At 42.9% G+C, this 15,346-nt stretch overlaps 1 protein-coding gene across 1 annotated transcript in view; it reads right to left on the bottom strand.

The window, feature by feature from the left end:
• The window catches only part of LOC105285275 (protein tincar), a 129,918-nt gene that overhangs the window by 80,893 nt on the left and 33,679 nt on the right, over positions 1-15,346 (bottom strand). Inside the window, exon 3 of the mRNA XM_026967762.1 lies at positions 10,824-10,855. The gene's annotated coding sequence lies outside the window, so the exon portion shown is untranslated. The remainder of the gene's footprint in view (positions 1-10,823; positions 10,856-15,346) is intronic.

Genomic DNA, 15,346 nt, shown 5'->3' with positions numbered 1-15,346 from the left:
TTGAACATTACAATTAATGTTAATAAAGAGTTATCTCAGCAGAAATATTCAAAGTTTTTTTCATTTTTTCCATAACTTTTTGATGTAAGAACTTATAATATTAAAGTGGTCTCTTTTTTTTTTGTCAGTCACTGTATATCAGTCGCGTGGCACATTTCTCTCTGCCGCAGAAAACTGTGATAAATATATATCCACATATATGTAATAATTGCGATTTGTAACAATGTGTAATAAGACGCGGCAGAATGATAATATGCCACGCCTTATTACACATTATTACAAGGGTAATTATTACATGTGGGCATATATTTATCACAGTTTTGTCTTTTAAAAAGCTAAAATCTTGAGGAGTATGAATTAAAATCATCGACAGTCTATTATCAAATTAACGACGAATCCTGTGTGGTTCATAGGCACAAGTAATGAAGGGCAAAGGTTACGCGTCATCTCGAGGCAACATGAATTACATCTGAGTATATCTGATGCTCTTCGATGGATGATAATACAGGGCCGAGGTGATGGTGTAGTAGTCATTCTCACTCCTTCCTTCACACCCTTTCGCCACAACCCTTCCGACAGTTTCCAAACTCCCTGCCTTGCCTCCCGTTCAATCAATACCCAATGGTAGGGCGCACACCACTAAACGGCGCGAATCTACATCGGCCTGCAGGATACGGCCGTCTCTCCATCCAGGATTCGACATTCATCCTCTTATAAGCCGATAACGTTCCCCGGCAACTGAGCCACCGGTGTGCAATCTGTAATCGCAAATGGCACGATCCGCGCAGTCGACGCTCGTCCGACTGTCATTTTTCCGTCGAGTTTTATCCTGAAAGTCGCCTGGAAGATACTTCGTCACTAGCAAATTAATATTATATAAATTTGCATCGCAATCCAATACCATTAATTTTCTATCGATGTTACCATTCTATCGATGCACCGAGACACCAGAATTAGATACAAGCAGTTTTGAGAGAAAATTTTAAACATGTTTTTCGTGAAAAAAAGCATTCTTAAAAATATCCAGGGTAAATCTACCGATTAGCGAACCCACCTCCTATCACCTTGTCCTTGACATATATTATAGAGGTCACCCTCCTGAGTAACATTGTGCAAGTTTTAACCGTCGATCGTTGTTTACTAAAAAGTTATTAACAAAAAAAGTTTAATGATTTTGTACGAATTTTCGGCTGTCTACGCGAACCAAGAACATAATATTGACATATATTACAAAGGTCACCTTCCCGAATAACCCGCACTAGGTTTTAGTCGTCGATCGTTGTTTATGAATAAGTTATTAACAAAAGAAATTTTGCAAATATAGTAGTTATTTTGAATATTGAAAGATATAAAAGACGAATATGTATATGAACGAAGGAAGGAAAGTCATTTAAAGCAGTGAATCGTTAATATATAGAATAGTTTCTTTTAATATAAGTACAAAGTATTCTTCACTTTAACCAAAAGCATAAACAGTTAAATACAAAGTATTCTCTGCTTTAACCTAACCTAAACTAACCTAATCTAACCTGGTTAGGTTATATTTTCCGAAACTGGAGCCTCGGACAGCTCGTTTTCAGCCCGCTTCGCGGGAGGGCGGGGGCAGGGGCTTCGCCCCCCTCCCGCCGGAATCCGTGCCGTGTACCAGGTGATCAAAATCTGTACGGTAAAATCTGTTACACTGGTTCTGGCGGGGGGCGGGGGCGAAGCCCCTGCCCCCCCGCCCTCCCGCGAAGCGGGCTGAAACCGAGCGTATGTGTCCGGGGCTCCAGTTTCGGAAAATATAACCTTTTGCTTGTTGTGGACGGCTGAAAATTCGTGCAAAATCATTAAACTTCTTTTGTTAATAACTTTTTAGTAAACAACGACCGACGGCTAAAACCTTTTGAAGGTCACTCAGGAGGGTGACCTCTATAATATATGTCAAGGACAAGGTGATAGGAGGTGGGTTCGCTAATCGGTAGATTTACCATATCCAGGAAGATTTTCATTCTTTATTTTTCTGCTTGAGAAATATTTTGGTGCAATGTGTTTTTACGTTCGAATAAATCTTGGCCACATGATAATCTCGACTCGCATGACGGTTATTACGCCATCGCGAGAAAAATGATTTTGAATAGTCGCATCGTCGATCGCATTGAGATCCAACAAAGTGCATGACTGGCTGCCGCAGGACGAGCAAGGCGATATCGATAAAACCGCTTGGTCACTTATCTCGTGCGCGGCAAATCATCCCCCTGCTGCGCAAGGGCTCGCGCGTAATCCTCGTAATCCTCGAACGAGATCGGATCGACATCAAGATACGAAGCATGAGTACACCAGCACGCCGAATTCGCCGCAATGCTTCCGACCGACATTACCGTCACGCCCGACACAGTCGGATAGGAATCTCGTAATTACGCGAGAAAAACACCGGCAAAACGCGACGCGCTCGCTGAGACGAGGAATTAATCAGATTTATGCACGCCGTTGCGGCACATCGACCGCAAATCGCCACGATTTCTATCCGTACGTCCCGTCACATGCATCGACTCGCGTTCACCATTTCCGCTTTACGTCCTTTTGAAGATCAACGCACGCTCGTGCCGATCAAAGGCTCAAAGGGCGATCAAAGTTAATTGAAGCTTTGTACAAACGTGGAAAACGGCGTGCAAGCCGGTACATTTTTAATTTTTCCACTCGACACGAACGCTAGGGGCGGAGAGGACAGCGCATCGCTCGAAAATCAATATAGATCCGACTCTGACGAGACCAACACGTGAACCCCGATTTAATTATCGCTTATTGCAGTACGAGGTTTGTTAATGGGCTTGCGGAGTAATTCAGTAATTGATTTCGATATTGCGCGCCAGCGCAACGCGGCGCGGCGCGACGTGCTCGCGATTCTCGCTTCGAGGGTCGCTTCGCGAGTCGATTCTCCACCCAACCAAAGACTAGGAGGCGGCATTCCATTAGACGACCGATACACGATCATCCCCCGGCGTTCGTGCGGGCGTTCACCAGCGCGAACACGCGCGCGCGCGGCAACATTGTCAGAGTCGGTTCTGCGGGGTATAATTACCGGTGCGATCCTAATATACAAAGCACCCCCTCGTTTCGCAGGCGAGTTTGCGCCACACCCACGAGGACACGCGCAAATATCGGCCCGCTACGGGCACTTACGCCAAGATCAAACGATACCCGATAGGTGAATGGCTTCGGATGGCGCAGCCGATGGCGCGCTATGTTGCTTTGATTCCGCTCGCAATCGCGGCGATCTGATATCTCCTGCCACGATCGCTCTAAAATCGGGATCCTCGTGGACGTGTCCGCTTCGAGCTCATCTCCGAGGCGATCTCCGAAACAATTTTCTCCGATAAAAGCGTCTGGCCGTTGATCGTATCGTTAGGGCGCGTTCATCTCTGGCGTATTTGATATTTATTTTCGATGCACTGAATTGTCAGATTGTATTTTGTTATAATTGTATATTGGAGTAAGCTCCGCGATGAATACCCAAGGCAATCGTAAGCAATTAATAGATGAATTAATAATTAATAAGGCGTGCAGATGAATACGTGAGACACAATTTTCGGCGAATCAAGCGGATTATCGCTGCAGCGAATTGATTTGAATTATTTGTGCGGTCTCGTATAAATTCCTGACCTCATAAACCAAACTGAACTCGCAGCGCAAATATGTCGATCGAATTATCAAATCATATTAACGCTGAAACGTCCCAATAGCGCGATGGTCTATCAAGAAAGCGGGAAATGCCTTCGGAAGTGTAATATCAAGGTGCTCGCTTGTAAAGTCGGTAAAGATCTGACAGTGACTTGACTAACAAGCGCGCGCAGCCGATGTCAGATTTCCTGTCAGTTTCATCCAGTCAAGAGTGACTGACAGAGATGCGATAATTATCTACGGGGAATTCGTGTGCGTCGGAGGGGAAGAACCGCCATCAAGAGATTAATGGCAGGGTAAGACTTGTACTCGGTAGCAGATACTCACAGACTCGTCCGGAATATGACACATTTATGCACGTATCTCGAGAATTTTCCTCGCGTAAAGTAAGTTGTCGAAGTGCTGTAAAAGCTTTACTCCAACTTCTCTGCTTTCTCGTTTTTCTTGCGAACTTATAGCGAACGTTCAAGATTATTATGAAATAAAACAACCTTTTCGGAGGATATCGAGACTTGTACCATAAAGTTTAAACTCCAAAACTGTGATATCATTCATTCAATCTTTTATTCAGTACGTTTATTTAATTATAGTAATACGTTTCGATGTTATTCTTGTGAAATTTTATACACCATCAGGCATGCATTCGCTTGAAGCCCGTGAAGCGCGATTTTAATATCGATAATAATAAAATAATAATCCCCCAAAGTGAGATGCGCGAAGAGAAAGAGAAAAAGAGAGAGAAAAAGCAGTAATAAGCCCTTCATTCTTTCTTGACTTTATTCTTAAGATATCCTCAAGCAAACGAGTCGATTTCATCGCAGAAACGGCTGCTAACAGAAATGGTGATGACAGCGATGAAATCCCGATGAGGTATCGGTTCGTTCGTCGGATCAATTACGGGGGAAGCGTTTTCGTGCTCGGCTAGCGATAAAAAAAGACGCTTATCGCGAGCTCTCGCTGCGTTATCACGTACAATTCCGATCGCTTCGCCGTAATGTCCGCATTATGCAAATTACGCACACGATTGCTTTGTAATCACGCCTTCAGCCTCTTTAAACGATATCTTTTCGCCTGATTCCCTCGCTACATTACGTCGCACGTGCGTTTACCGAGTTAGAGATGCTGCGGTCCAGGGAGAAAGAGGGAGAAGAAAGAGAAAGGAAGGGAGATAGAAAGCAACGCAGAAAGCACCGAACGAATATACATCGATTTTCGATACTCACGGATTCGTTCTCCATTCGTGGAAAATCGCAGACACACTTGACGCGGAAAAGCGACTCGTGTGTAAAAAAGGATATTTTAAAACTGCCCCAATAACGCGCGCGCGAGGGAAATTGTTTTTGAATAATGATTAACTGGAACGGATTAACGAGCTAAGCACGGGAGAACGGTGTGAAAGGCTACTCTCGATTATATTTATTTATAGGATTACACAAACAAGGGAATATTTTATATGCGATATTGCGATATCCAGAATAAACATTCATCGTTTTCCCTCCATGTGAGTAACAAGAATTTAAAGATTAAAGAATCGATTTAATAATCTCACTTTATTTCAGGTCGCATTTTATGCTTCCCCGTTTAATTTTTAAATCTCCTTTCGTTGCACAATTTATCCTATTATCATTCGAAATCACACGAAATCTACCGCTACCACAGCGTTTGATATAAACGTGAACATGTCGTAATCCTACGTATTAATGATACATTAGCACCAATTTAATGTAAACGGATTACCCGCGTTACTCTGATGGATAAGCAAATAATTAAAATGAATACGTGAAACGCACACTCATTATACTCGTGCGGTAGGCGCGGACAAACGACAACAATAGCAATTATTCGTACGCAGCACGTGGATTACTTTCGATGTGGTCTACTTGCTAATTGATTTTTCATCTGAAATCGAAAATCCGCAGGTTTTCGTGTAGCTTTTTCGCTTCGCCGCAAAAATACACCCGTCCAAGTCCGTTCATTGTCGGATTGAGCATAATTCGCGGTCAAAGTTTCCGACATACGTCGGCAACCTTCGAGAGAAAATCGATACTTACTTGGCGTGCGACAATGTAATTTCTGTACGCACCGAAATTCCGAGACACGCAACACGGTGCCGACCGCTGTCGCCTATCGTGCCATTTCCACACTTTCTTCGTGTTTATACTGCTCGCGTCTATACCAAATGAAAATATAAACACGTAGTTTTATCTCGACTTACACAGCTGTAATACCCGATAAGTGATAAAATCGTAAAAAAATGAAATTATAAAATAGTTCACAATATACAACTCTCTCAATAAATACGAAGAAATTGCAGCGATTTCCAACGAATCAATCGAACAAAACGTTGGTCGATAGTCAAGAGAGTAAGCAATAAAAATATCAATTATTTAATTATTAAATACCAGCGGCAAATACATTATTGATCAAAGCTTCTGATTCTCCGTAGAAAAATTCAGATTGTCGGCTCTTTCTTTCTTTTTTTCTTTTTGTTAAAATGGTCCCTTAGGCACCAAGCCTGGCACTAAAGCCCAGATTGTCGGCTCTGATTTTGACGTCAACAATACGGAGAGGTAAAGCGTGTACAGATGACGCTTGGAAGCGCGGCGTTCCCCGCCCGGTCCCGGAAACTTGAAGCACGGGAATCAAGCCAAAGAGGCGCCGCAGTCGAGCCGGGCTAACTGCATCAGAAATCCAGCTACCCTAATAATCCGTTCGGAAACCCAAGCTTCCTTCCCCTGCTGGTACAATTCAGCCGGGGATATTAATACCTTTATGAATGCAATTAGTTTTGTGGCGATGGCGGAGGGTGTGGGGGCGATGGAAGCCTCCCCGGATTTAATCTTGTTCGTCTGTCGCTGTGAAAGGTATTTCAAGGCCGACAGGCATAGATTATGAAATGATGGAGTGCAGACGGGCCGGAGATCGTTAGCGAAGATTAAAGCGCCGATGAGCACTTTCAGAAGCGTAATCTTGAGCGCAACTCGCGTGTAAAGATTCGAGTTCGCTGGTGTTCGGGGGATGCCATTGGCAACGTGAACTCCCGAACGACAACTTGCAAGGTCCTCGCAAGTAAGATCACAGCTGGATGCGCGCTGGTAGTTAACGGCGTGCCGAGTCGACGTGGCAAGAAATAGACTGCCATCTGGCCCGCTCTGCGCTTGACAAACGGAGCGCGCATCGGAATAAATAGTTGGCGCGTGCAAATTATTTCGCACAATCCGTCGTCACGCGCAAGAAATATCGCAAAGTAGCCGCGTCGCCCGCTCTGACCGAGCGATTCGAACGAGTTTTCCTCCTCTCGAGGCTGCACTCCGTTAGAGAAACCGACACGCATACGCACGCGGGGCTCTTTCCACCCTCGCCCGGATACGGAAAAACGAAGTGAGACGCCGTAGCCGAGCGCGTTTCCGCTCGCGACGAAACAGAAATAACGCGTCCAAGAACGATAAAGCGCGCGTGGCAACGGCCTTATTACACCGATGTGCGTATACTATCGCGGCAGGGTTTATGTTTGCGTATGCGCCAAAGGGAAGGGTGGAAACCGCAGCTCGGCTAGAAGCGCTTTCGTAAAATTTCTAACGCAAATAAGCGTTGGGTTATGCGAATATACTCTACTACGATAATATTTCGACGAAATTTAGTAAGAGAAATATATTTTCGAAAAAATACACCACGTACGCGCGTGCAAACAATAATAATTTATTATTATTATTATTATCATTATAATAATAATAATAATGGTAATAATAATAATAAATTGTCTAGAGAAGAAACAATCGCAAATTTTAACAATAATTTTCTACACGTCGATCGCGGTATCACACAATATCTTTTTTTCTTGTTTTACTTTCCAACATTGACGACATGATGATTAAAGACATCCAACGCGATTTTAGAGTATCTTACATGTGTAGAGTGTAGAGATAATATGGCATCATTACGTAACGTCGCCGTTCAGCGTTGCTCGCATAGAGAAATATTATTCTAGCAAACTACTTCCGTGTCTATGCATATAACCGAATGCGCATATCCGTTAAGTAAATGCTGTAACTTCTAATTAGAGGAACTTGTGACTCGGGAAAGGAAACGCCCGTAAATGTACCGTAATTCAATTAGGATAAATGCTTGCCAAAAATATCCGCGTTCATCCGTTATAGTTAACATCACTATATATTATCGAAACGTACGATGTGCACATCGCACACACTCTTTCGTTAAGCTAATGGAACATGCAATAAATCGTGTGTAACTGAAAAAATTCAGTAAAAGATCACCAAATAAAAATACTTGTTATCTTCTTGCGCACTAGTGCTCGTTAAATGTATTCCACGTGATTTATTTATTCCACATTTTGCATGGTGGAAGTATATGAAGGATGAGATTGCAGAATCGAGCTTTGTAAAAAACATAACTCCCTCCTTTTTTGTCAAACGTCACGCTTTGGTACGAGCTGCTTTAACCGAGAATATCACGAAAATGTTGATTTATAATTTTCAATATAAATAGAATCGATGTGTTTTTCAGTGCCAAAACAACACGATAAATCCCAGCGCGCTGAAAAAGAAATACGAGGCGAGGCGATATGGTTGTAGTTTAAAGCTGTCGGTTTACATTAAATCACGCGTTTTATATCAAACCGCTCTTTAGCGATTGATCTTTTTTCTTGGCCTTTTTAATATCTTGCGGCAGGTCCGCAAGAAAAGGCGACGCCGCAAGCCTCCCCGGAATTTCGTGATTATCGAATATCGATCCTTCGCAGGCGCTATATTACCAGCGTGAGAGAAACTTTCCCAGCTTTCCACAAATATCGGGACATTCCCACCTCCCCCCCCCCCGTATAACCTCCCCATCCGGTAACTTCGTTCATCTGGCTCGATGCAAGCCGTGGAATTATACCGCATGGCGCTACCTGGCCAGAAATCAAATCGACTTCGCTATATCTATTAAATTTTTTGCAGTTTCGCACATTTCTATCGTGCCCTTGCAAGATGCGTTTATATTAAGTCCGAATCGCTCGTGCGATTATTTCAAATCAAGTCGACTTGAATTAAATCAGCTGAGCAGAGTATCGTCGCGTTGTCCGATTAATATCCAATTTATTTCTCCTCATGATTCGCAAATGGACGTTTACAGTAATTTTCAATAATGTGCAAAATGATTTCCACAAATTAACAGCGCCTTTGATCTTTAGATTAAACGTAAGTAAACTTTCATTCTCTTTCAGTGAAGTTTACGCTTTCAACTAACTGTCTTTATATTTTCACGTGCCGATATATTTTTTATAATGACAAGCCGTACTATAATACATGCTGATGCAGAGCAGCGCGCTAGATGCAGCTAGAGAGAAGCCTCTCATCTCGGCCGAAGTGTGTTTTCCTATCGCGCGGTTAATCTTGCTCGATATCGAACCGTGTTGAAGCTGCCATGACTAGGGGAATCAGTTAATAATGCTCACACGCTCGCCCGCCGCCGGATTTCGGAGCTTGGTAGACGCTGGACCTGCTCTCTCGCAATAATAATTCCGCGGTTAGCCGTCGCGTCCGTTCCGGCAGCGCAACGTGTTGGCAGTGCGTTGTGATGTCGGATGTACGAACGTCACGTAGTCGGAAAAGCGCGTCGGAAGTCCTAGCACTGCATACGCTGTCGTCGATGCATACGTGAATATGCATCGCCACGAATAATGAAAACGAGAGAGAGAGAGAGAGAGAGAGAGAGAGAGAGAGAGAGATTGCGTAAATTGAATATCTCTTTCATACGTAATTAAAGATGAGATCTGCTGTGCAGTACTTTTTTTGGCGCAGTGGGCTGTTTAAGAAAATGCACTATTTGCATTAAAAAAGGCGTGTTAAATACACGAAGTTTTTGAGAATACGCGTTCTTGCTTTAGAGGGATTTCCTCGTAACGAAAGCAATGCATCAATAACGGCTTTTGATTTAATCAAGAATGAATCGATTTTCTGTGGACGCTTCGCAGTTGCTGATACGAAATAATATATTATAGAGAAACTTGGAAAAACGCTTCGCTGCATTAATTCTTCAATAATGTCGTCTGGATTTTTCATCGTGTCTGTCGATGACGCGTCTGTCGGGGGTACAAAATTGTTGTTTGCTGCCGTATAACACACAGTACAATTTAATAGTATTAATACCGCTAAACGACGTTGCCGAGCGCGCATGAAATAAAATTGACGTTATCATTCGGATACCTCGCGGTGATAAGGCGTGTAATACGTGATACGTATAATCGGGCGAATTCGCGAAACGGCGGAATTCGCGACGAGAACACATCGCGTCTGCGTCGTGTCTGCCAGTTCGCGGCGAATGAAAATTTACCGCCGCACTCAAATACAGCGAGTCGACGTTGCGCCCGTGATAATATCCATATCGATATATGCACTTTCGATCGATCCGGGCGATGCGACGCACGCGCGGCTCGCTCGCGTGTATCTGTATGCGCGTGTATCACTGTGCGTCATATGTCGCCTTCGGTCGATTTAAATTTCAAATAGGCGCGAAAAAACGATCTGAGAGCGTGAATGTTGGATCGATAGCGCATCGATCAGGCTGATCATCGTACCTGAAGTAAGCCTTCCGGCTGTCGATACCGCGAACAATGTGCAATCACGTGTGCGGTGAAATTGGCGTTTCTCCGCCAGTTGCTCGATCATGTACGATTCTTTTTGCGCCACCTAGTTTTCGAATATACGCTTGAAAATATGTTGGAACAAGAATACACGTCATTAACTGTTATTACAAACACTATATAAAATTATAAAGTAATGGCGTGATAAATCAAATTTTAGTAGTTTCTTCGTACCAGTACTTTAAATTGGCGTTGCTTTCGGACGAAGAAGTTACTTGAGATCAGTTCTATTAAATTAATTATTCAGAAAAGTGTCTTCTATGATAAGAAACTCGTCTTCATTACTTCGTAACGCTTCCATAAAGTCTATTAATAAAGAAATGAAACAGAGAGAGAGAGAGAGAAATGCGCTCTTGAAATAATGGCCTGTAAATGTTTCAAGTCTACCAATAGTCCGCGTTCGCGCAACGGAAATACGCTCTGGATTATTTCCGGATAGCCCAGTAATGTTACAGGAGGCGGCGCCTATCGTTGACAGAGCAACGTTGAGAAAAGAACTTGTTAAAATTGCACGACTTACCAATCGAGTGCCGGGAAGATCGAGCGTAAATTCTGAAACACAAAAGGAGAGAACTTTTAGACGTCGCAAGAAGAGAGAGAGAAAGAGAGAAGACGGAGGACGACCACCCCGCCAATCGTTAATCTTCCATGAGGGAAACATTCGTCCTGACTCGCGAGTGTTCGAAACTTGAAACCACCTCCGCCAGTCCCGATACACGTACAAGGCATTCACAGAGAGAGTCTCCGTCTCCGATGTAGTCGGCATTTATCGTTTGAGGAAGACGAATGTGATACACAGTCGAGGTATTCCCGTCGAAGCTGTGCGTGTAAAGCTTCAAGGAGAGAACTCTGAAGAACCGCGACAAATCCGATTGCAAATCTTGTTGCAAGACATTTACGCGCTTATGTCAAAACAAAAAAAAGAAATACGCCAAAGTATCAAGTGCTAGTTATTTATCCTGTAACAAGGCATGTCACACGTAAAATAAAGTAAAATAAAAAATATAGAAATTTAGGAATCATTAAGATGGATCTCGTTCGATGCATCACAGGAGGGAATTGTGAAAATGTTTTGCACGAAACCGTTGAAGAAACGACACGCCTACACGTCGATACGGGTGGCGATAATAGTAGCATCACCATGCCTGGGGTCTCACGGTGTTTTTACAACTCGGCGTATTTCGTTGCCATGTGAAAACGACAGATTTTCCTTCGTCATTGATCACACAGCTAGCCGAATCGGAAGACAAACGGGGCAAACACGGGCGGCGGATCCGCTGTCGCAGCCACCCTGTTTCGAGCGAAAGGGAGGACGGGGACAGATTTCGTTCGTCCGCTGGCAATTACAGGGCACGGATTTGCATGAAAGCGAAAAAAAAGAAAAACTTTTTGTCCCCGTCAGGTCCTTTTTCTCTTCTCGGCCGTTTCTCTCGCTCGCCTATCGCCGGCGATTTGCAATTTTTGACCGCGATCGACAGCTGCACGCGTATTTGAATATGAAACACCCACGATTATTATCCGCGCGAACAAAACGAGAAATGCTTTAATGGCTCCAGAAAGTTACCTAACGAACGCGTAAAACTCTCGAATGACCATCAATTACTGGTACATAAATTCGTGAAAATGTCAAACTCTACTGCCAGACCTAAAGCATATCAGAACTCGATCACAATGATGTAGCAAAGTAATAAAATCTTCAAGTTTCTCCCCATTACTACAAGTATGCCAAGAAAAAAATTCATACTCAATATTCGAGAGTATTTTCCAGCCAAGAAATCTCTGCCGCTTTGTAACGCAACCCTTTTCCAGCCAACTTACTATAAATGTACGTGTGGATTGATCGTATTCATTGAAGGAACACTTCTCGCGATAAACCTGCTCGAGCGATGTTTCGCTTGCATTGAAAGCTCGCGGTTCGATAGCGGCGTAACAACGCCGCGAAAGCGTGCATTCGATACATTAGATCGCAAACAAAGCGAGCGCGGTCTGGAGTTTCGCTCCGGCAATAGATAACACGCGAAATGCGGTTTACGTAGGGCTCGCGTTTACCGGGGCACGTTCGCACCTCGCACACGTCATTAGGTCTACAAAGGGGGTCTGACCGCCGGGATTTTCCGAAATTAAAGCGCGTTATTATCGCGAGAGCGGCGCGTTCTCACGTGTGAACGGACGCGCGCGGCTCCGATTTCACGGGTCCGTAACTACGCCATCACGTAAAAGTGTTCGGGCTGGCATATGCAGCCATCCAGGAAAACATCAGGACGCCATGAGCGCTTCCGTATTCCTCCCTTTCCCAAAGGGCTCTCTTTTTCCGAGAACCTTGGGAAAACCTCGGGAGAAGCCTGCAGCTTACGCATCTTCGAAGTCCATCAAGAATATATTTTCTGGGAGAGAATAATTTCTATTGTTGGACAGAGGAGCGTAAATTGTTCAAAATAATCGAGAATATTAAATGTTGAGTAAGAAACGGACAACAAAATGTTAGGGTTACGAAGGATAATTAATGGAAGCTAAATAATTAAGAGATGTAGTTAGCGAAAGCGTGCGAAAGTTGTAGGCAAGTAATAGCTGGTGCAGTATATGCTGTATAGAGACTAGTTTAATACAGGTGTTTCATTAACGAAAATTCTATTGGAGGAACTGAACATCGTGAATATTCAAATTTGATGGAGGCCGCCCCTTCTGTGTCTTGGCTCCTATTCATCTCAAGTAGAAGCAGAAAATATAGCGCCGCGCCGCGCCGCGCGAGAGCAAAATTATCGGGTATACTTGAAATTTAGATGAAGACGAGGAACGAAATTTTCCAATCGAGCAATTGCAAATTCCCAGCAATAATGTCAATGTCAATTACAGCGACGCAGTGTCAGTTACCGCGGACTCAATGCCAATATCAATTACCACAAAATTCAAGATAACGCCGCGCCATTTCAACGTTAATTAAGTGCAAAGACTGGCTTTATATCATTTTTCTTGATGATTTCGTTAATTTACATTTAATTTTATATTTCACGCGGTTTTCGGATATAATATCAAACAGTTATTGATATATTTGATATTGTATCAAAACCGTATGAAATATAAGATACAATTATGTGAATTAACAAATTCATCAAGAGAAATGATATAATTTATATTTTATACTTGTTACAGAACATTCTTCTGATAAAAAATTCTTCTACGAAATTTACTATTATTTTTAACTATTTAACAATCTTGTGAATATAAAATATACTCCTATACTAATACTACAAAGTTTCCAAAATAAATACAGCGATTTCCTATTATTCATGCAAAATCGGACTTTCACACACAAGACGAATTTACATGCTAACTTCGTTGCTGTTTTGCAGGCTCGCCGTGTACATTGGCATGGTTAGAGCAGAATAGGACTTTAGTGTGCAGGTGCAGAGCATCACACGAGATAAATTGCAATGTACACGATAAAACCGCGCATTTAACCGCGATGTTAACCGCGATTTGTAATGTCACGGTCAGATAATTTCCGTTCGATTTATGCTAATTGCACGTAAAGCAAACACATAAAATACGAGGAAGGGCGCGTACCATCAGTTCAATGACGTTTCGCGACGCGACTGACCCTCGTGACGTGCTGACATTTAATTAATCAACGCATAAGTAATTTCAAGCAACGAGGATCGTCGTTACGTCCGCCGCTATCGAAGTGGAACTTGATTAAACGAAAGCGCGCACTTGGAGGATTACCCCTTCCTTCCTTCCTTCCTCCTGCGCACATAACCCTTGGCAGGATTTAATTAGGAATATCAAAGTCGTCATGGCACACATATATATCCACGTATTACCGTGTCGTGCTTTCGGGACTCCCAAGACTTTCATTTCGCGCTCCAGACTTTATGTTCAAGCGACGTACATGTCCTTGTTAATTGACGCGCGAATTCGTTCAACTTTATCGCGCAGCACCGTCCTCGCGTCTATTACGGAAAATTAAACTACCCGACACACACACAGCCGCACTTTAATTCCGCATACAGATGAGACAGGCGTGCAAGGAACATTACAGCGCGAGGAAAACGTTGGAATCGCGAGCCATCACTGTCAAAACCGGTAAAAGGATCGCTTGAAATCTGCCAGGTACTCTCAGCGCCCAAGAAAAACCACGCGAATCAGAACGGATGTCCATGGTAGCTCCATAGAGCAATATATCCAGTAGCACGTCTAGCCGCTGTCACCTGTCATCTCGACTTTCGATGCTCAAGAGAGATAAGGGGCAACCTGCAGCGCCGCAAAATTCCAGAATCGGATAACTTGCCGGTGTATCGGCGCGCCCAATAGAGTTCCCAAGAGCGAGAACGGATTAATGTCAGGCCTCGTCACGTTCCGGTTTAAAACTTGCAATTTCATCGTATCCTTCTTAAAAGAAAATGTAATACTATTTTACTGAAAATAAAAAGTAAATAAATCTAGATAAAGCAGGTTTTTCATAAGTGTCCACAAGGCTTGATAACTTGTGATATAAAGAATATATAAAGAACTAATAAAAAATAAGAATATATAAAAGAATATATAAAAAAAAGAATATATAAAGAACTAATAAAAATAAGAAAAATAAACTAAGAAAAAAGTATTATTTAAATTCTGTTATAAATATGGTTAAAATCTTATTTGATGACGTTTCACGATTCATGATAACGTTTCATGCCATGGCAAAAGGCTTTTGCATATAACTTTACGACTAACGTGCAACGATAACTTAATATGGGTCGCGAACATCGGCGATTGTTTGCTCAACTTTTATAGCCGTGACATCTTTATTGATCTTGTGATTATCGCGAGAACTACGCTATCTACTCTGATAATGATATTAACGCTTTGCATTAACGCAAGTTGCATAATGAAGCCATGAAAAATTTAGTGTGTGTGTGTGTGTGTCATCCGATGTATACCTTGCGCGTCTAGAGTTACGCAGCCCAAATTTAGAGCGTCCGTAATTAGAAGCAGCATTTTCCAAAGCAATGTGATCGAATACGCGCGAGCGGTATTGTTTATACGACTTCCCCTCGAGAA

This window comes from Ooceraea biroi, chromosome 2, assembly GCF_003672135.1.
Source record: "Ooceraea biroi isolate clonal line C1 chromosome 2, Obir_v5.4, whole genome shotgun sequence".
In the NCBI taxonomy this organism is placed as follows: Eukaryota; Metazoa; Arthropoda; class Insecta; order Hymenoptera; family Formicidae; genus Ooceraea; species Ooceraea biroi.
This window is presented reverse-complemented; position numbering and strand designations above follow the sequence as displayed.